The sequence below is a fragment of the Strix uralensis genome, chromosome 5 (assembly GCF_047716275.1).
Source record: "Strix uralensis isolate ZFMK-TIS-50842 chromosome 5, bStrUra1, whole genome shotgun sequence".
NCBI classification, from domain to species: domain Eukaryota; kingdom Metazoa; phylum Chordata; class Aves; order Strigiformes; family Strigidae; genus Strix; species Strix uralensis.
In genome coordinates, this window is record NC_133976.1 from 60,644,722 (window position 1) to 60,667,332 (window position 22,611).

General features: G+C 37.5%; 1 protein-coding gene across 4 annotated transcripts in view; it reads left to right on the plus strand.

Annotated features, from left to right (window-relative positions):
* Positions 1-22,611, plus strand: part of LARGE1 (LARGE xylosyl- and glucuronyltransferase 1) — a 354,353-nt gene that overhangs the window by 50,949 nt on the left and 280,793 nt on the right. Inside the window, exon 1 of one of the 4 annotated variants that reach the window (XM_074871309.1) lies at positions 3,763-3,846. The exons of the other annotated variants lie outside the window; for them this stretch is intronic. The gene's annotated coding sequence lies outside the window, so the exon portion shown is untranslated. Of the gene's footprint in view, positions 1-3,762; positions 3,847-22,611 lie in introns of those variants that run through there. 4 annotated transcript variants of the gene reach the window in all.

Below are 22,611 nucleotides of genomic sequence, written 5' to 3' on the forward strand. Positions count from 1 at the left end.
ATGTTTCATATATTAAACTAAAATCTATCAGTTTCACTGCATGTACTGTGCTGAATACCTAATTCATATCTCTCATTTCATACTTTAAGTTTGCTTGGACAGAGGTCATCTCTTTCAGTGGTTTGTCAAATGTCATATGAGTTGATTGTGTTTAGTAAATAGTAATAAGATCCTGTTAAATTTTAGCTTTTGCCTTTAATGCTATAACTGTCTTTGGGAAGGGATCAATACAGTAATATTTGACTCCCAAGAGAAGGCTCCAAGTGAAAGAGTTACATGTTTTCATCCTGTTGGACCTCTTTTCTCAACCCTAATCTGCTATGCTGTCTGGCATAACTGAAGCCTTCATTTCAAGGGAGATCTGTAACTGAAATGAAGAGTTATTGCAGATCAGGACAGAGGTGGCTTGGCAAAGCTGAGTGCGATTAGCATACTGCAGGCTGTTTTCTTCAGCCAATGCTGCAGTTTCCTCATTTTGAGTAATCTGCAAATCAATTTAAAGATAAATAATCTTTAAGTCTTGGTGATTACAGCATTGTTCTTAGAATAATTTTGATGAGTATTTACTGGGGATTTTGTACTGTTTTTGACCTGGTTCACTAAATTTGGGTTATATTAACACTGCTGTATTCCTCACTGACAGTACTTCTCCTCCCCAAACAAGTAATCTTAAACAAGCAAACTTAAGCCTGTAGACAGTGCATCCATTCTTTGCAGTTACCTTCTCTGAACTGCTTCAAATTAGTCCGCATGTTCCCTGGGGTGTCTGTTACAGGGTATTTGGATGACAGTGTGAAAGACATAAGAATTTTCCATAATGTTACTTTCTAGACTCTGAAAGATATTTTGAGAATGGAGAAAAAAGTTATACTGCTATTATATAGGTTTTCTCTGGTGTTATGGGATCCCCTGAGTAATTATCCTGATAAATAGGGCACCATTTTTTTTGTTTGCCAACTGTAGAGGTCCAAAGACTATACGATTAGTGTATAAAGCTATTATGTAAATCTTCTTTGCCCCAGTTTAAGTTAATGCTCTACATATGGCATGCCTGGTAGGGTGAAAATTCATGTTCGCTCCTTACCCAAGTGATGCATAGCAGTGTTGCTCTTGGTATGTTGCTAGAATAGAAGAGCTGGTCAAGGGGTTTATAAGTACTGAAGCAATCATTTTATTTTTTCATGTACAGGATACAGATGACTCACTCCCTCCTGTGTTTTAGCACTGACATGAGACTGTTCTGTAAATAGCACATGTTCAGAAATAGGGCACCTCCCACCCCCATTAGCTATGAAATCAAGGTAATGTAGCTGATTTTAAAACAGAAAGGAGGATCAAATTTCAGCACTAGTAGAAATCTGGAATTGCATTCTGAGATAAGGGACCAAATTTATGTCCACTTCCTGATAATAGACCAAATTACTATTCGTCATTGTGGAGATAATGGGAAAATAAAAAAATAGGGATGGCTAAGACACAATGCCAAGAAAACTGTTAGTAGATGGACAGAGGGTGTTCTTTTTTTCTTTCTCTCTGAACGTCATTTCAAGATCTTGCAATGAAACCTGAGCATTTCTGAAAGGGAAAGTAAGATTGGTAAAAGCAGTCTATAGAGCAGTGTGCTGATAGCTGAAGAGTTTGAAGGAAGTTATGTTTTGCTGTATGCATATTTTGTATAGAATAGACATGTTATGACTAAGAATTCCTTGATTACAAAACTGGGAAAGGAGGAGAAGGTCACTCCTCATTCTCTCTTTACCTGTGGCTCACAGTCTGGATGCGGAGTGGGAAATAAGAAAGAACTCAAAACAAGAAAGAAGTCAAGAAGGGAAGAATGAAAGGCAGATACAGAGTCCTGTGCCTGGGATGGAATTAATCCATGCAGTAAGTACAGGCTGGGGGCAGACTGGGTAGAAAGTAGCTTTGCAGAAAAAGACTTGGGGGCCCTTCTTGATGACAAATTGAATTATCAGTCAACAGTTTGCCTTTGAAGCAGAGAAGGCCAATTACATACTGGGATGTATTAGCAAGAGGGCAGCCAGCAGGGTGAGGTACATGATTATTCCCCTCTATTCAGTGTTTGTGAGACTGAATGTACAGTACTGTGCCCAGTTTTGGGCTCCCCAGCACAAGAAGGACATACTTGCATGTGTCCAGTGGAGGGCTACCAAAATGGTTGGATGGGGGGAAATAACTTCTTTGTAGATTTAGAGGATTCTGATACTTAAGCAGGTTAATACGGATAGTAAGATACCATATGCCAGCTGCCAGTGTTGATTGTCCGTGCAGTAACCCTGACTCCGTAACAGGGTATCTCTCTGGTAGCTTACTGCTCTTTCAACTGAGGGGTGAAGTACCTCATACCTACTGCATTTTAGCATAGGAACAAACATATATACTGGTTGTTTCTCAGCAGTTGGTACAAGTTAACTACTTGCCTCTTGGTTGCCTGTGCATATGTCACAGTTGAGAATTAATCTATTTAGTTGTACCTTGCAGCAATACAACTGCTTTCTGAAACATTCAAGTTCACATGTTAGTATTTTCCTCATATATTCACTGCCATGAAAGAATGAACAGAAGCTGTTAAAAGCCAGTGATGTGAAGATACAGCTTTATGTATGAAAAAACACAGTGGATTTAAAAGCTTCACAGCTGGACCTCCTCTGTTACTTCTTTATACATATTTTTGCTGGATCTCCATAGCCCAGTTTTCTTTTCAGGTTGAAGGGTGTGCCAGTTTCACAAGTTCTTAAACTTTCTTCTCTTTTTTTGGGATTAATTCAGTAATTCCCACTGGTGAATGAGATTGTTCCTATTTATAGAATATCCTTCAACACACATTCAGCGCTCAAGTTTGTCAACAATCCAGAAGAGTAGATCTCTTTTTAAAGAAAGTCAAAACACATAGTAAACAGCTTTGTAACTCTAAATGTAATGAGAGGATGAGAAAGGAAAACTGAAAACACCATACAGAAATGATTGGGTGGTGATTAAAGGTAATCTGCATCTGTCCTGAAAGCTAAATGAATGCTCTGCTGCTGTTTTCAGTAAGGATGATAATGTAGGGCGCGTAGGGGAAGGCAGGATAGCTCTTGGGAAGGAGTGTATATATAGATATGAAAATTATCATTTCTGAGGTGGAAGCAAACCGCACAGAATTTAATGTGTTGAAACTGAACAGACCTGATAGTCCCTACCTCAGAATGTTGAAGTAACCAGCACATGAAATTGTAAATCCACTGGGTAGGATTTTTTGAGAATTTGTCAAATAAGAGGTTGTTTTGTATGGCTGGAAAAGGGTATCTGTGGTGTCTCTTTTTTAAAAAGGGGGCAGAGACATCTGCCAGACTACAAACTTGTAGTTTGATCTCAGTGCGTTAGTTTAGAACATATTGTGAGGGAGGGGATGCTTACAGGCATGGAAATGAACAGCAAATGAGATGAAATGCATTATGAGTTTATCAGAGAGAAGTTGTAGTACTCTAACCTGCTATCTAACATTACAACTAATTTATTAGAGAGGGTTGGGAGTCCTTATTTATCCAGATTTCAGTAAAACGTTTGATGTACTGTTGCATAGGGTAACACTAGTCAAGATAAAACAAAATGAAGTTTAGGATAAGGAATGAAATGTGGGCAAGAGAAATAGCTGCAATGAATCAGAAAGTAATGCTGAAGAGAGTGTTAGATAGGAGGGAGAAGAATGCTGGAGTACCTCAAAGATCAGATTTGAAAATATTTTAATGCTTTCTTGTTGTAGAAGTTGGCGTGAAAACTAAGAAAGCTGAAAGTTGCTGATGGTGTGGAGCACTGAAATAGTGGACAGGAGCACTGGATGGAAAAGTAAGATGCATAGTATGAAGTGAAAGATCACACCCATAACATGCAATTGTAATGCTCTCTTATATGTTGGAAATGCTATTGATTGAAAATGACTGAGGTGCAGAAGTAATGGGGCATGACTGTCAACTGCAAGATGTTTAAGAACTGTGACTATGATGTAATCCTAAAGGAGAGCAGATGTGATCTTAAAAAGGATCAGGAAAGGTATTTTTGCAAAATAGGGAAATACCAAACCCAATATATTTCTGTAGAGCAATACTACCTGCAGTGCTATACATCCAGAACTCTAAATAACCTGTTTAGAAAAGGCGAATGTAATTTGGAAAATAAGCAGAGGGGAGGTACTGCTTTGGCTAGTCTGGTTATTGAAATAGAGGCAGAGGAGTGGTATGCTGCTCTTTGTAAGTGTATTGTGAAGAGAATAGGCAAAGCACTGGGAAAAGCTGTGTACATGAAAGGAAATATAGTATACCATCCTTGAGGTCTAAATCATGTTGCCCAAAATACTTTCTTCGACTATGAGACATTTAAATATTTGATCCTTATCATCAAATGAACAAATTATTCTAAGATTCAAGATCATGTTTTTCATGTCTGCTGTGAAAACTTCTACCTTAGGGAACTCCCTGGTAAGGTTGCATGTTTTCCTAGAATGGACAAGCATTGCGGCTCTTAGAGAATATGAGGTTTCTTACCTTTTTTCCCATTTGACCTGGTAACAGGAAAAATTAAAGTTACAAAGTTACGATGTTAGTTGGCTAGAGATGTAAAGAACCAGATGTTTAGGGCCTTAGCTGGATAGTTGGGTTATTTAATTTGATGTGATTAAGTTCATCTTTGAAGAAGATTTCGTCTTCTGAGAAGGTATGAGGGAATCTGTTTTAAACCCTGAACTTGTAAAAGAACTGAAAGAGTTCTTGAATCCCTTCTTCCTGACAGTCTGATTTGGCATTCATTCAGGACGGTGAGGAAGCTCAGATCTCCACTTTCATAATGACACCCCTCAACTAGTTGCTTTTCAGACTGCTGTCTGATACCTCTTTTACAGATCTTCTGGGTTTTATATCAGTAAAGAGTTGTCATAGTTCTGACTAAATTTCTCCCTCTTCTTCAATGGTTCAGTTTTCAATCTCTTCTAATGTCAAAACGCTATTTGTTCTGCTAACCACAGCACTCAATAGCACACTGAGCATGGAATTTAAAATGTAAAACAGGTTGTTTCATAAACAGCTGAACTAATGAGGACTGATTTTCTATTGAAATGTATCCTGTTATCCTAATTTACCTCTCTACAAAACATTCTCGATCCCTCTAATATCACCTACTTACTTGGCTGGAGAATTAACAACAGACAGGGTGGCTAGTGCAAACCCATTCACATGCTAAAGTGTTGGATAAAGATTGAGGTGTAATTACCTTCCTTCACTGGGAACTCTCACTTTGTTTCTCTTCCTATGCTTTGTTAGTTGCTGATTTCCACAAAACTAGCAAGAATTTAATCTATTGAAGCTGCTGATGCTCTGTAAAATTTAGATGAAATTTGCCAGAAGTTATGAATGGGAAATACCTTGAGACAAACATTAGTTTTTGCAAGAAATGAAGCTAAAGACCTTCAGAGGAAACAAATCTGCAGCCACTTCAGGTCTCAATCATACCTAATAGAAGAAGTGAAAGCCTCTATGTTTTTTCCATCACAAATAATTTTAAAAATACAGCTCTGAAAAGTCTTGTGAGGAGAAAAGGTGATGCAGAAAGCTGTGTGTTGCAGGACAGACAAGTTCTGATTATGTCTCTCCGTCTCAATCCACATAAAAGTGGAGCTGTCCTTTTGTCTGTGCTAGATATTTGCAGGCAAAAAGCATTTCTTTGGATACGCTCAGGTATCCAGCTTCTTTGAATCTTATTTCAGGCAAGAGGAGTAAAGGACTGACAAACTTGTAGGTATTCCTAGACAATTAGGGAAAAAAAAATGAGAAAGATTCTGGGGACTTATAAAGGACTTACTTTTTCTGGAGTCTGAATTAAATATTATCTGAATCTTTTCTTACTTACATTGTTACTATTTAACACTGATCTGACTGATACCACTGGATCTACTCTGCATTTGGTGAAAACTAAGATAAGAATCAGGTATTGTCTTAGCATTCTGGTCAACAGAATCTCAACCGACAGATCCTTCTTTCTCTAAGCTAGTTGAATGATAAAATTGAATGAAAGAGGACAAATTTTGAGATAATTGGGCTCAGGAGACTTGCTTTCTTTTTTCCCCCAAAGTGGACAAGCTGTTGATGTTCTCTTAAAAGTGCTTATGATATATGGAATACCTAATGTCTTCTGGGATTACATTTTCTGCTCCAAAAACTATACTATGTATAGTGTGTATATTTTAAAATATTTAAGCCATTTATTGACATAAGGGTGGTAGACTTAAACAGGTGTGTATATTTTATTTAATATGAGTGCAAACTGTGTATAGACAGAATATGAAGTGTGTATGTTTCTCTGTATCATCTCTGCATAATTCTGTGATTCAGTAGGTGGATCGATGGATGGTGTTGGAGGTGCTAATACACAAATAAGACTTTAATTTGCATTATGCACCCAAATAATGGGATGCTATTTAAAAGGTTCCTATTTTTGAAATTCTGGATTATTTGGAAATGAAAACATTTAAGATAAATTTTGGTTACTTGATTTTTGTAGGTTATGTAGGTCAAAAATATTTCCCATATTAGTAGAAACCAGTTATAACAGCAACTAAATCCTTCCTTTCCTGCCTGTTTTGAACTTACTGAAATTATCAAGGGCTTTTTACTGATTTGGACAACTTGAATAATTTCTTTTTTTTTTTTTTTTCAAGTGCTGGTTGTGGCCAGAATCAGGAAAGCAGGAAAGGGGAGAGAGAGAGAATGTGAATAAATGTAGGCCTCGTCCTTTTGACTGGGTGGGAACTGGATGTGAAACAGTTGAACAAACAGGAGAGTTCCTGGTAGTCTTTTATGCTTGCCTATAGGATTCATGTGACTAACTAATGACTGTCTTTTTGACTGTAAAGAAAATAGGTGTGGTTTAGTACACCTATTTGTAGGACATGATTTGTAGGACATGGTTCTTGTTTTCCTCCTAAATCTGATCCCACCTCTGGTTTAGATTCACTGATGATCCTAAATGATCTCTGCCTGAGGTTTCCTATCTGTATGGGGGATGACATTGCTTTGAAAATGTAATGAGTAGCAGTTGTGGGGGGTAGATGAGATGGGATTGGGAGTAAGCAGAGGAATTGATGCTTCATTTTTGAGGCAATGTGTATGTTTCAGGGGGAAGGAATCCATGTTTTATAGTCTTAGGTAAGTACAGAACAGCTGTTGCAGAAAATTAATCTTCAAAAATTCAGTTGCTTTTAAGAAGCAGGCAAGACAATCGGTCTTGAATGTGGATAGCTCTAAAACAGAAGCATTGGTTAAAATTGAGACTTACGATTTTTCTTACATGATTTTGTGGATACATTGAGAAAAGACATAGACTTTGGCTCAGGCCACTTTTTCTTTGGAAAGCTTTGTTTTTTATAAAGGTGTTAAATGAAACAATATGTAAGTATGTATATACATGCATTGCACTGCGGATCTGACAGGCTTTTTCATACTTTCCATTTGATTTAATAGACAGCTCTGAATCAATGATTCTAGGGAGAAGGACAATTAAATGGTAAGGGTGTTTTTCTCCATAGGAATGCTTAAAATAATCACTGAACTATGTATTTACTTCATGTTGCTAATGGGAGACTTCAACTTGAAAATTAAAATTGGAAATCAAATACCACTTTTGGAATAAAACTGTGAGCAAAATGCTGTTTTCAGAACAATAGTTTTTAAGAGTGCTTATTATTGTTCTGTTTCCCTTTAAGTCAGTAGGAAAACAGTCATCCTTTTCAGTGAGAGGAAAGCTAGGCTGGTACTGGGCATTTCTGGAGATCTCACTTTTATATGTTGTCTTAAGAAATATTAAGGTGGAAATGGAAGATTTTCACATAAGGACAAAACAAACAAACCCTTTCTTCATATGTTTTGGGAAGCTGGGCAAATACAATGAAGGTTGCTTGGATAACCTTTACTCTGTCAGTGCAGTGCATCCAGCTTCTCACATCGCACTTAGCTGATTCTTTGGCCCTTGTTTTGGATAGCAATTCTCCAATGAATGGGTTTACAAAGCCTCAAATGAATTTTTATAAGATTGCAGATGTCTAAAATTCGAAAAGTCACTGTAGTTTTTGTGCACTGTATGCAAAAATTTGTACAAAATGTGTATTAGCGATATGCACATTTTGTTTTGTGTTTTTCACTATCTGCTTCACAGTGTTATTTAATCTGTGTACCGTGAGAAGTGTGTGCAAATTACAGAGATACAGTGCAAAACCTTTCCTAGTATGATTTTTGTTAAAATCATAGGGTAGATGGTCCAAAAATTAAAATATAAATGGCTGACTGAATCCTTTCAACAGATGGTTTCAGAAGGAGGCAAGACTCCACTGTAAGGATGTGGGTAAGATGTTCCTCCCTCTTGATAGTTCTTGATTTTGTATGATATGAGAATGAATGAAGGATACGTTCTTTCAAATTTGGTGGAAGTTGCCCAATAGATACAGAAGTTATTAGGGACAACAAAGAGTAATTACACAAGCTTTGTTTCTTTAGGAAAACTAATTAAAAACACAGGTCAAGTTCAGTTTTAACAAGGTAGCAGTGTGTATTTTGCTCCTGGTATGTGTTTTTGAAGAAGGATGAGAACATTGTAATACTTTTCTAAGAGTGTTATTCTAGTTTTGTTTTCCGTTTTGTGTTCTGGAAGTATTTTTGTCTGTTTGTTTGTTGAACCTTACTCCAACACAATTTTTTTTTTTTTTCCTAAGAATTACTTTAAATTCTTTACCGTTTTTATGAATAGCTAGAATTGTCTTCATTTGTGCTAGTTCATCTTTTATTTTCTTTGTGGACTGGAATGTGTGTTGAGCTTTTAAACCCTTTGGATTACACAGGGGCCTAGTTGTTTATGCAACCAGACTTTTTAATCATGACACCCATTTGGAATGAATATTTTAAAATACACACCATATATAGTCTGATGCCAGAGGCAAGCTCATACTCACGTTGTAAAGTGAGAGTGATTAATAAAAAAATTATATATGTGTGACTGTGTATACAAAGTATTTTTCCCCTTGTTAATATTGATGCTTATTCTTTTGTGCTCTTAAACTGGTTAAAATTCTTACCTACTGATAGACTAGAAACATAATGAGGAGATCCAGTGGATATGAAATTATTTTGCCTCAGAAATTGTCAACAAAGAGCTGTTCTCAGTTGTATATCAATTGTATATCAATAGCTGTATATCAATTTTGTTGCAAAACAGTATGATTTTTTAGTTTTTTGCTTGTTTTTCAAAATGTTGAGTACTTTTGCTGTGAAACATGAGATTTTTAAGTAAGCATTGATTGTTCAACCTTGATTAGATGTAAATAATATTATCGGACTTCCCAGCAACTTAAGACTTTATTGGCACGTGAACATAGTTCAGTAATGATGAGATAAATGCAAATAGCTTACTTGATTCCCTTTTTTTATTAAAAAAAACCAAAGGCAATAAGAACATGGATTTCATCCTCCCAGCTCCTATACTGGGAATTCTACTATTGACTTTAGAGGATTTTACCCCCTTTATATGTAATTCCATTGTTTGAAATACACGGAGAGAAGGACTGGGAGCTAAGTTATGCAGGCCTTTCATTCTCCACTTAAGCCTTAATATTTGTTCCACAAGTGCAGAGGACTGGACATAGGTTTGGAGGGAAGAGAGTGACTACACAGACATTCTTCTAAGCCTTTCAGTATAGCATCTTTCAAGTACAGCAGCATCTCAAAGGAGTCCAGCTGCTTTTTATGCATGCATTAGCTTTGCTGAACCTTACTTTAATAGGGCTTTTTGACTTACCAATATTCAAGCTACTGTGGTAGCAACTGATAATTGCTGTGATGAGCTGTTTGTAGGAAGCATAGTAATACTGACAGGTTTGAAACCCGGTGACTGAAAGGGCAGTTGGATGGTCATTTATCTGGTCTCCACATATGGTAAACAATCTCTGTTAACCCCCAAAATAACTCTGGGGCAGCTGCTGCTCTTTCAGCTGTGCATCTTGCTGCTACAAGAGAAGCTCTGGGATTTTCAGGGAGTGTTGCTCTAACCTGCAGCACCAGGTATCTCTTGATTAGGCTAAAGCCACTGTATGTCAATTCTGTCTTTGTATTTGCATGCCCCAAATCTGACTGTGGTGTAGAACAGGTTAAAATTAAAGCTATCTTTAATTAGGACAAGGTTCAGAAAGAACAAGCACAGGAGTGAGATGAAGATGGCTGTTTTAGTACTTCTGTTAGCAGTGGAATGATATCATTTGAGTGAGGGAAGTTGGTCTTTTTTTCCTCGCCTGTTCTAGATGTTATCCTTTCAAAGGAGGATGGTGTCGTTTCCCCCCAACATTCTCAAAGATAAGGTGTAGGAGTGTCCTGGCATTGGGGTGTGAGAAGGAACTGTTCTCTTGTGGACAAAAATACATGTATTAAAAGTAAATTAAGGTTAATATATTTCCATGTATATATTATATGCATATATATTTATTTTTAGAAGGTTTTGTAGAAATAACTGTAACCAGGTAAGTCACAGTCCTGAATGAATTTCCTGTCTTGCAGATAATTTTATCGGTATCAATCCATGTTTTCTGTCTGGAAAAAAAATTCCTTAAAAGAAAACCTGACAAATTATCTTTTTCTCTGAGAGGGCTTCTGTTTTCCCACTTCTGGCAGTTGTGCCTTACTAACATCATGGTTTTGGGACCTTATGGAAACCTGTGCCAAGCAGGCTGTGGTTTTCAATCTTTGCAGACTGAATACCCATATAAATATTTTTACTAAATAATTGCTGATTGTTTATATCCCAGTTGATCTGGTCTTTAGACAGGGAACTGACTGCAGCGATTACTTATGTACGTAGAGTCTTGGCCATTCTTGTGGCCACATATCGATAGTTATGACACATGATTTCAATTCAGTAAATCAATTTGATATTGGAGAGTGCATGATACTTCTTTCTACTTTCTTGAAGACTGAAACAAACACATCTCATAAATTCTAGGTGGATCATATATATGTTGATAATGTGGTCAAGGCACTGGCAGTTTGTCTCTCTTAGTTTCAGCGGATCAAAGCTGTGGATTTGTCCTGGTATTTGGACTGCCGCTTCATTGTAGTTTTATTCTGAAAGAAGTTGTTTCTTAGTATCACAATGGATAAGACATTGTAGAAAATGAAGAAAAACAAATTCTGGTACCCGCTGTGGTTCCAGGATTCTGAAGGAAGGACCCACCTCATCATCCTTCTACCTAACATTAGAGATGTCGCGGTGGGTGTACCTTTTTCTAACTCCTGTTCTAGAATTGACAGCCTTGTTAGCAGTGGAGAAAAAAATGGTCTAGTTTTTTACTGAGGTTTGCAATTCACATGAAAAAAACCAACAAAACAAAACAAATTTCAAGCAGTATTACAACATGGCTGTAAAAACATTATAAAATGTCAAACATGGTTTTGGGGTAAACCACAACATGATTTGAGTTTAGCAATATTTTTTCCTGACTGTTCTTTTCTTCCCCCTCCTCCCCCCCCCCCCCCCTTTTTTTTTTTTTTTCCTCTTCAGCTTTGGCGTTGCAGTGGCATTGCCTCAATGGTAAGAAAACATTTTCTCAAGGATTGGTCTCAATCTGTAGTTGCATTGCTGGAAAGTATAGCTGTGTAGAGCCAGATCTAGTGTATTTTCAGGCTTGTTTTGATGATTCATGGGGAGTTCTGCTCTCCCTTTCTTTCACAGCTGATGAAAAGGGCTGCATTGACAATAGGTAATACTGAGTCTTTCATTTTAGGTAGGAGATGAAGAAAACACATGCACAGTTTTATTTACAGGTTCAAGGCCAACACTCCGAACTGCGTTGACAATGTTTGTGAGGTAGTTGCTTTTTCCACTGAATGTTTGAACAGTAGTTGGTAGAAACTGGCACAGGAGACAGATTGGATCAATTTGAAAATGGAAGATTATGGACCTCATATAGAAGATGCATCATTTATGAAAATGGTGTGGTATTTCCCTAAGGCAAACATCTCCACTGCTACACTGCCTGTGTTCTTGCATGTTGTGATATCATCCCCATTCAGCGCACACCCATGATGCCACGCAACATGCCCCATAGTTTGCACTTTATGGTTCATGCTTCCTTGTCTCATCATGGAATACAGAAGCAGAGTTTTCCTGTGCTCAGAGCGGTTTATGTTTCAAATGCTTTTCTATTCCCTTGACTAAGAAGGACAGCTCCATCCATGCTGGAAGTACATCTCTCCAAGACACATTTTGAAAGGGTGCAACCTTAAACACAGTGCTGTCAAGGAGAGTTATGGCTACAACGTTTATTGCTGCTACTTACAAGGGCGAAGGGATAAAGCACAGGAAACATGCAGTAAAGATGGACAAGAAGTTCTTCTGACATACACTAGTGTAGCTGCAGTCACTGATTTTTATTAGTGGAAGATGCTGCCTAGAATATACCATAGTCAAAATGCTTGTGTGAGGTAGTTACACTATTTGAAAGCTTTGTTAAAAAGAAAAGAGAAAAAAAAAATCATCTCAACAGCTGTTGGAAGTATGGCCTTCCAGCAGTTACTGAACTGAGCTGGAAATGAGCCAAAAATTTGAGCTAAAAATATTTGTATGCAGTTACCAGCCTTTTTTTAATCACAGTAATTTGACTTCGGTAGTCATGGAAGTGGTATCTATGTTTTGGGATCGCCACGATGGTTGTACTGTCTGCTATCCCACACAAAGCAGCAGACAGTTTCTCCCAGAAGCTTCCAGCAACAGAATGCACCATCTTCTTAGCACTGAGAGCTTGTGCAGAGAAGGAGAAGACGGATGGCAGGTGTCTTCTGCTCCATGCAGAAAGCTGGCTGCTGATCCCACAGCAGCTGGCATAATGGGAGGCATGGTACTGCAAGTTGAAACAACTGCTGGTATTACCCATTTCTCTTCCCACCACTTAAAAAAGAATTTGGAATAAATTAAAAATAACTGTCTGGAATTCTGTGATACTAGCTGGGGCTGTTTTAATGTCCATGATAAGAATGATGCACCCAACTTTCTAAAAATATGGATCTTGCAAGTTAACCCCATAATGTATAGCTGCAATAGATAGTATTAGATGTGAATTTTCTGAATTTTCAGAATTTAATATTAAGACTTTTGCCACCACTGCAACACAATTTTAAGTCTGCCCTTTGAGATTACTATATGACCGTCTTGCATCAGCATCATACAAATGCTGAACATCACCACGAGCACTGTGAGACAGCATGTAGTTTCTTCCTTTGCTTAAGCTAGACAGAACTGAAGGTTGAATAAGAAATGCAGGAGCTACATGTGGATGGATTGCATGCAAACACACTAAACTCCTAAACTCATCAAAGCTTACCAACACTAAACCCTGGGAGATACTGTTGTATAATTTCTATAACATTAAAGAAGTCCACTCTGTGCCACTTGCCGAAGATTTCACCACTGATATGAAGAATAGTTAATCCTTTAACTCACTGTATAAGAGTAACAAATATGCTGGTCTGTTCCAGTGTATTCTTCCACTGTGCAGTGCAACTATGCCTATCGCAATGAAGGCAGCTAGAATGGGATCATTATGGATTTGGTCTGTCAGTGTCTCCATTCCCAGAGAGCTGAACTGCCTTTGATAACTATCTCTTATTTGCTGGGAGATCATAGAAGACTGACTGTTTGAAAGACCACTCTGTCAATGCTCTAGCTAGCTGCAGTGCTTATGTCATGCCTAGGGTGTCCTTACCCCTTAGTCTCTGTACCTAAGTGAGAGTGCTGGCAAAGGGCTAGAGCATCTATCAAGCCCCTTTCAGTACCGTACTCCTCTTCAGTTCCTTCTCCATTTTCCCTTACTGCGCTCTCACCTGTGTTTCCTTCCACTGCACCACAGGAGCTAGGAGACTCTAAAAACATTTGATTATGTCAAAAAGGAAGAAAAAAAGTTTGCATATAAGGTTGTTCTCAAGCAAATGACCAGGTAGTTACAGATTTTTCAGTAATTTTTAACCTTTAAATTACCTAACTGTTTGCTAGAGTACTTAATTTTCCTTGAAGTTTGCATGCTGATTTCTCAGTGATACTCTGAAAAGAAATTTGGACTCTTCTGTTATGTTTTAATACCTCTGTGCATAGTGTTCTCCAACAAATTAAATTTTGATGCAGAAGAAAATAAACAGAGGTCAAAGAAGATATGCAATGTACAGACTCAAAGTGATCAAGGATAGGTCTTAAGCTTAATGTTTCATGATCATAGATCAGGTTTAGTGGCATAGCATGTTATAGGTGCCAAGCATCTTCTGTCATCAACAATGCAAGTGTTTGCTTTGCACGTAGCTCTAATTTTCTTGCGCTTGTTTTTATCCTGTCAGGCACGTGAGTTTAACTAAGCCAGATCTAGAGCCATGAACTTCATCAGTTACCTTACATACCATAACGTTTTGCTAGAGGTTAACTGGGTGCTATGCTAGGTAATGAATTAAGGCATGTGTTAGAGTTTGGAGTTCATGTTTGAGATACATACAGAAGAATACATACATAATCAGATTAGCTTTTAAACCATTGCATATGAGGCACATTTATCTCAGGAAGCCTCATGTTCATGCAACTTCAGATTTGGACTAAAGTCCCTATTTTGAGTCCTTAGGAACAAACATCTGAAATGTTTTTGGCTTCACCATGTCAGACTGTTGTGTTAGGTTGTGTGGTGAGCAGCCTGTCTAGTACATGTCTTCCTGTAAAAATGGAGGGCCCATGTCAACTTACTAGAATTGGCAGAATGGCTTCAATCCTAGGTAGTAATTGGGCGGTGTCTCTTCTGGCAGTGTTCTTCTGGGCACTGGAAGGAGACCCCATGTGCAGCATAATGTCCAAGGTTTTTGTTTCCTTTACTAAATACAGCAGATTAAAGGACCCACCAAGTGGCGATGTTTAGCACAAGTGGGAAAAGGCAAGCTGCTACTCCACAAAAATGCCAGGTATTACCAGAACTTTGGATAATTGTGAAAAGCTACTTAACATTATGAATCTAATATTTTCATGGAATAATGAATTCTACTTTTTGGAAGCAGGGCCTCCCACTAGGATGTCTCAAGTTAGATGCTCACAAGCATGTCACCTTAGGAACTGTGTATATCTCTGTTGTGGAATGAAGTAGCAGAGAATATTGATGGTTAGACAGAGGTATGCTAGTTGAGGTATAATGCCTGAAGAAACACATACAATTCCTGCTTACAGAGGATTTATGCAATACCATTAATCACTATACAGCCATTTTCATGGATGTTAACAATCTAACCATTATTTGAGATAAAGACAAAACAAACAGGCTTAAAAATCCCAAGTAGTATGAATAGGTAGAAGTATTAAAAAATGAATAGTATTTGAAATGACTCAGTAAGTGCTATCAGGAGAGCTCTGGAATAATCACAGCATAAGAAGCAAACAGAGATTACTTGTATTCATAGGCACTGTTGCTGTGTAATTATCAAAAGGCTGAGTCAAAACTGAGCAAGTCTGTCAAAAATTCAGCATGTGTCAGGAAATATTTCCTAGCTAATAAATAACATGGCAAAAATCTCCCCTGAAGAAATTAACAGCTCTTTTGCATATCTGAATGATATGTAATGGGAATAAGTGAATACAGAGTCAGCAATTGTGTGAGGAAAGAAGCTACATTACGCCTTTTATTTTTGGCTGTGCCTGAGGTCAGAAGTTCCTTTGTTCTTTCTTTACCTCCCGTTAGAGCAAACATAGTCTGCTTCTTTTCTCTTAAGGCTCTTTTTTCCTGTCCAACTTTTTCTTTTTTTTAATAAAAATGTCTGTCTGTGTTGCAAACTGTGACTTTGTTGGCTCATTATTATTATTTTCAACACTTGCATGTTAATGAAATGTCGCCTTATCCTACACTGTAATACTTTTCAAAGGAAAAAAAAACCCTTTAAAGAGACAGAGTAGTGGAGCTGTAATTTATTGAGTTAAAACTTCAAACAGGAATACTTAATGTGCATGCTGTTAAAGTACTAGCCATGCATCAAGTATTTACAGTGTATAAGGCTACTTATGTAATAACATGCTTTATTTATCAATGCTTCCACAATTTTGCATAGTACTGCTTTTCAGATATGGAACATTGATTCCCTTTGTTTTGCCTGTCAGCTTTCAAGCTCTTTGGGGCCAGCGTTACTGTTTGCTTAAAAGTTGTTAGTGTTCCATTATATGCAATGGAGAATTCATCCATTTACTGTAGGTGCTTACAGCAGGAAAAAGTTAAATAATAACATCAAGTGCATGTGTGATGTTACATTTGTAAGCATGGCTCCTTCTGTGGAGATTATAAACTGGAAGGGTGAGCAGAAATGTTTCTCAGGTTGCCATTAACCAGGGACTGAGTGGTAACAAATCCACGGCTGTGTCATGGTTGTCACTCTGTTGTTCACCATGACTGTATGGAATTTCACAGCGACAGCAGGGATAGGACTTGGATCTGCATGAATCACAAATCTCGGCTCGTTGCCACTGGAGAAAGGACTTTGCCTTGGTTTGGAATTCGTGTATAGGGCTCTAGTAGTAGAGACTACCGTGTATGAGAAAAGGCAATGGATTACTGCATTAGTACCAGTAATAACAGTAGAGCTGGTGGCTTTTATTGGCTCTAGGACACTAAGTTGCTTTATCCTTTCCCAGTGGTTCATTTTATAGAAGACAGCAAGAAAAGACTTGCATGACAAGGATGTTTATACTTCAGTACCACATAGCTCTTTTTTCCTGTTTATGGATGGATTTCCCTAATTATTAAAATCCCAGCTGTGAGATGCTTAGGGGTAGTATTTGGTTATGTGGCATATGTTTTCACATGAGACTATGCAGTAAGCATGCATTTGTGAATGAGATCGTATGATTCAGCATCCCCAAGTATGTTGACTTGTGTGCAGCAAGGGACAGTACTAAGCTTATTGCTGTGAGCTATGCTTTCTATGACTTTTTTTCAGTGCCCTGGCCTGGGACCACAAGTGATCATTATTCTTGCAACAAGTGCAACAAAATTTAATGTGGAAGCCCTATAGAAGGGGAGAGTGATTTTGCTTTTACAGAATGCATTTTTCTTTCTCACACTCATTCTTTCACTGATTTCACTCTCTTACTCACATATCCAGAAGCACTAAGATGTGTGGCGAAGCGATGGGACTAGGATTACTCACAGTGACAGGAAAAGTAAAAAATGCCAGCTATTACATTCTTATCATATTTGCTGTTTTTTCTTTATTGGTGATCACATGGTGTTTTTTGACTATACCTTTTGTACGCTTTAGGAGTTGACAGTGATTGCAATCTTAGCCTTTTCATTCTGTACCATCTCTGTAAGTCAGTAGGCAACACTGCTGATTTCTTCACTGTCCTTCTTCCACCTTGTCTGGGTGGTTTATAGCTCTAATCCTGTTCTTTATCTTCCTGTCACCTTCTCTTAATGACTTGATTTTGTCCTTTATTTTAGGAAACTAGATCTCTTGAGAAACTACATACAGAAGTGCAATTGGTAACTGGAGTATTTGGGGTTGCCTATCAACACGTGACATCACTTACTGCTTCTTTGACTGTTTCTTTTGGTGCTTTCACAACATACATTTCCATTCATACTTTGTTCTAACTATTCTTTGTAGTCCTATTACAGATCTCTACATATTTAATTGGCTGATGGGACACAACAACATCCTTTGCCAAAGTACAAACAAGTTCCATAATCCCTTTGAATTCTCTGGTCCTTGAGAAGAAGAGATATATCATAAAAGCTGTAGGTATATGCTTTGTTTTGTTGTATCTCAGCCTGAGGAGTCACTACAGTATTTTTCTTCTCCCCTGTCCTCCCTCTGTTTAGAAAATACCACTTTAATTGTGCAGAGCATCCAGTGAACTGACGAGTCTGTGTTGCCTTATGACAAGCACTGCACTTGAAGAAATTCCTGTGTCGTGCTTTCTGTGTTTATCTTTTCTGGCCCTTTATTAATTGGAATCTTTGCCTGGAAAATAGGACCTTTATGCTCCTTGTAAAAGCATCATGAACTAAGAAAAAACTAGAAGATACTGACTTCATTAGCTTATGTTGTAATTAAATGGTCTGACAGAGGAAGAGTGTGTCTTTATTACATACATAATAAGCAGCGTAGATAATGTATTATACAGAAAAAAATAACTTTTTCTTGTAAAGAGGTTGGAGGATGTTTATTTATTTTCCTAAGAGGCATTATCAGTGCTAGAAATGTGAGTCATAATACCTATTCTGCAATAACAATCTTTTGAGAGTAGCTGGCTCAGTCATCTATAATGATGTGATTTTTTGGCTTTGGATTTTTGTTGGGGTTGTGGGTGTTCTGTTTCTTTGGTCAGTTTGTGTTAGCTGGTTAATTGTTTTCCTAAAGAAATTTGTGATGATGCAGTGAAATAAATTGAATTGATGCTTAAATAAAAAAAAGGGGGGATAATTTAAAGTTATGTTCCTTTTTATAGAGGATTTTTGTTTCATGTTAATATATGTGAGTGATAGTAGATTATGTTTCTGTTCTGTTCACGGAATCTTATATATTATAATTAGCCTTTTCTTTTCCAGGGCTAAGATCACAGCTAACAAGTGATGAAGCAGCCTTTCTTTTATTGGAGCTTAGGTAGGGGAAAGGTCTTTCATTTCCTTTCCCAAACTCTTGGTATTTGTCAGAGAATGCAGAGATGATTGAAAGGGTGTGTAAAAAAAATACTAAAATTAAAATAAAATGGTAAAAGATATTTTTAATGCTTCTATAAGCCCTGTCTTCTTTTTACCGAGAGAAGGGGTAGCTTGTTAGTATGACCTTTCCCTTCTGGGACCTGTTTTTGCATTGTAATTTAGGTCATAACTTCCTGTTACCTGTACCTGTTACCTGATACCTAAACCTGTATCTGAAACTAGTTGCTAATTCTAGCATTAGTATTAATTTTAATTCTGAATTTGAGACATAGTAAGACCTTGTTTTACAAAAGTATTGAGTACACATGAATTCTATGAAAGTCTCTAATCTAGAACCTGTTGTATTTAATAAAAAAGGGGCATTTTTTTAATAGAATCATAGAACAGACCAGGTTGGAAAGGGCCTCAAAAGATCCATCTGGTTCAATTTTTGGTGGAAAAGGAAGCCCAGATGAGATTATCTAGCACCCTGTCCAGTCATGTCTTGTTGAATCTTCACAAACGTGGGTTTATTAAAAGGTAGACATCCCACAATGGCAAAGCAGATTTTTTCTAAATAAATAAATAAATAAATTTGGACTTCAGACAGTATTTGCCTCTAGATTATAACCTTTGAAAAAATAGTTCATTTTGCACCTAAACTATAATTACCACCTCCTGTTTCTGCAAAGCCAAAGAATGACAAAATGAATACGCCTTTTTTAAGGTATTATGTTTTAGGGATTTGATAAAGGATAACAAGAAGACTGTCTTCAATAAATAACTAATAGTCTGGTCTATGTAAATTGAATCTAGTTTTCAGTCTTTCCTTTATTTCTTTATTTCAGATTTCAATTTTTCTTCTGCTTTCCTAAAAAGCAATGGGGTATCTCTCATCCATTGCTTTCTATCTGTGAAGGATTTGAAGGTGAATGAGGCTCCCCCTGGTTCAGATAACATTTTCATGCTGCCGAGATGTGGGAATTATGGGAGTCTAAACTAATAATCATAGTGTCAGACTTAACTGTGAGTGGGGGAAAAGTATGAACTGAGTTAGCACGTAAGAATGTCTCTCTGATTTGCAGTTGCAGTTACCAAGGAAAGCAGTGATTTTTAGCAATGTGTGGGCATTACAGAGATGATCTTTTTGACTTGGCAGCAGCTCAAAAGGTTATTCCTGTCAGTTTTGTTAGTGTCCTTGTTCCTTTTCCATCACCCTATTTGTGTAATGAAAGATAGTGCTAACCCTGTTCTAGTGTTTTATTTGCAAAACACCTATTCAGGCTGTAATCTCCCTTCCTGTAATTCTCTGCAGAGTATAGTCAGGCTCTATCTCAGGAGAAGTGATGTTAGCTCGAGTGTTTAGGATTGTACATAGCATCTGTATGAGCCTTCACTTCTTTGTCCCTCTGTGACCACAGTCCCATGTCACAGCTCTGTTGCTGTGTCCTAAGAACATGAGACTTTTAACCAAATAAGGTAATTTATGAGTATTTTCATAAGACCTAGATTGTGAAAGTCAGCTCCATAACTTATAAAAAGGATCATCTATTTCCGTGTCTGTAAACCAAAAATGTAAAAACAAATTGTTTTGGTTTTGTTCTGTAAATTCTTCATGCACATAAACATGAGACACCCACTTGTGTTCCTATTCATATGCATAACGTGACCAGCGTTAACTTAAATCAACCCACATAAAATTGGAAGGAAAAAACAAGATTATTATTCTAATATCAGTTTTTAAATATTGTAAGAATGTGTGCTGTCAGTGGAAAGGATATGAGTAGGAAGGTAAAATGTAGGTCTGCATTACTTCTTATGTAACACTGAGTACGCATGAGCAGGAAAAGGTCAGACCTTCACGATCCTTAGGGCAGAGGCTGTGTAGCCTGTCCCTGGCTGTCCCTCAGCATAGAAAGAACAGGTTTCTTTTGCTTTTTGAATAATGTCATGCAGAGCTGTTTTGCAAGTGTCTTCTGTCCTAGAAGAAGTTTTTCTTTTCTTTTCTTTTCTTTGACCAGCTCATTAAAGTTGGAATTTGTCCCTCAATACATCTGTAAACTGCTGTGAAAATTGTAATTTCTTTTGGAAATGATGTTTCATTTATTTTCCAGAGCTCTGATTCAGCACTAAATACTGGGCACACTCCAGATCATAAGACTGCAAAACACAGTTTTGAAAAAGGCCTTAGACCTTCATATGTTTTAAAATGTTTGAGAGAAAAAAATGTAGTGACTCTTTAAGTGTGACACTGAGAACTACTTTAAAAAATGCATCCCAAAATGGTCATCTCTTCAAAAAGGTGCAAAAAACCAAAGGAGAACTAAGACAAGGTGCCTTCTCAATTGTTAATTTTTAATTCTGTTTGGTGTTCAACTGTGCTGTTAAGGAATGTGTCAGTAAGTGAGAGAAACAACCTGAGCCTGTAGATTCTCTTGGACGTTGAACTAGGAGAGAGGATCTGATCAGGGCATGAAAGGTTCTGTGGTAATAATGCTTTTAAAGAGGAGTAACTTTCAGTTAAAGTGGTGAACTTGGTGTTTGGAATCCATTTTTCAGCTCACGTTTCAGACTTAGTCTGTTTATAGACAAGGCACATCAGTCTGCCTTGATACTCTCTGTACTATAGAAGATTGGAGTATTTTCTTTCTGGATAATTCTGGTTCGCAAGGTCTATAGGGGCAAGAACTTCCTGTGTTTGCACACCACTTATCAGACATGATCCTCCCATTGTAAGGCCCATAAGCATAATTGTGCAAGAAGTTCCTGCACCGTGAGGAGGAAAGATGTAGAAATCATGCTATTTTGACTGCAAGTAAGTTTTTGTTTGCACGCTATTACTGTTATTTACACAATGTGGGTAAGCCAGCCACTCACTTCTAGGCTTCAGTAGCACTTTTTTTCCACTGCCTGGCTACTCTATCTTTTTCTGCAACTGGCAAATGTGCATCATTACTTTTTATTGCCTGCCGTTGTCAGAGTAATTCATTCTCACTTGCCTCTCCTCTTAAGATCCTTGAGGCATCAGGGACGATTCTTCTCTTGTAGTCACCTTGCTAAACAATGTGACATCTGCTGTCTGACTGTGGCATTGCAACGCTTCAGTGTGCATTGCTGAAAAATGCAAGCACTTTATGGAATTATATAGCTGACTTTCAAATGGAGCATCCTCTTAGTTGAAACTCATTTATTTTCTCAGAAACATTTAGAACTACAACGTCAGGATGTATGAAAGTTAGAATACATCTAATTCCTTTCATTGCCACCTTTGAGGAAATAACTGCTTAGAATTGTAGATTAGAGGGAAAAAAGTGTTGATATTAAATAAGTAATTTATCTTTACCTTCTTTTCCTGCTGTAAGTGCAAAAATGGGAAAATGCCCCAAATAAGCTAACTTTATCAAGTACCTAATTAGCTGAGTTCTTACGCTTCAACGTAAAACTGGTTATGAATGGGATGATAAAAAAGGAATTCTTTCATAGCCTAATTTTTAGATGAAGAAAAAACATGCATTTGATCACAGCCATTGATTTTCCTGACAGCGCCACAGCCTGTGAATTGTTCCTCATTAATACAGCTATATGAAACTGGATTTTTTTCGGTTACATCACATTTTGTGTGACTTTGTCTTTTTTTGCAGCTTGATGTGGTGCAGCTTTGTCCATGTTAGCAAATACTGAGGCCCAGCAGGAGTGAATTTGTAGAGTGAAATAGTTGATGCCGAGGACCTGATACACAGGCTGCATTCATTCAAGGTTTTTACAGTATGCTAGTTACAGTCTTGTCCCAGCAGCTGAGCATCCATAGCATCCTTTAGCATACACTCTGTAATGCATCTTCTGGTTTGGTTTCATCCTAAGGGTATCCAGTCTGTGCCCTC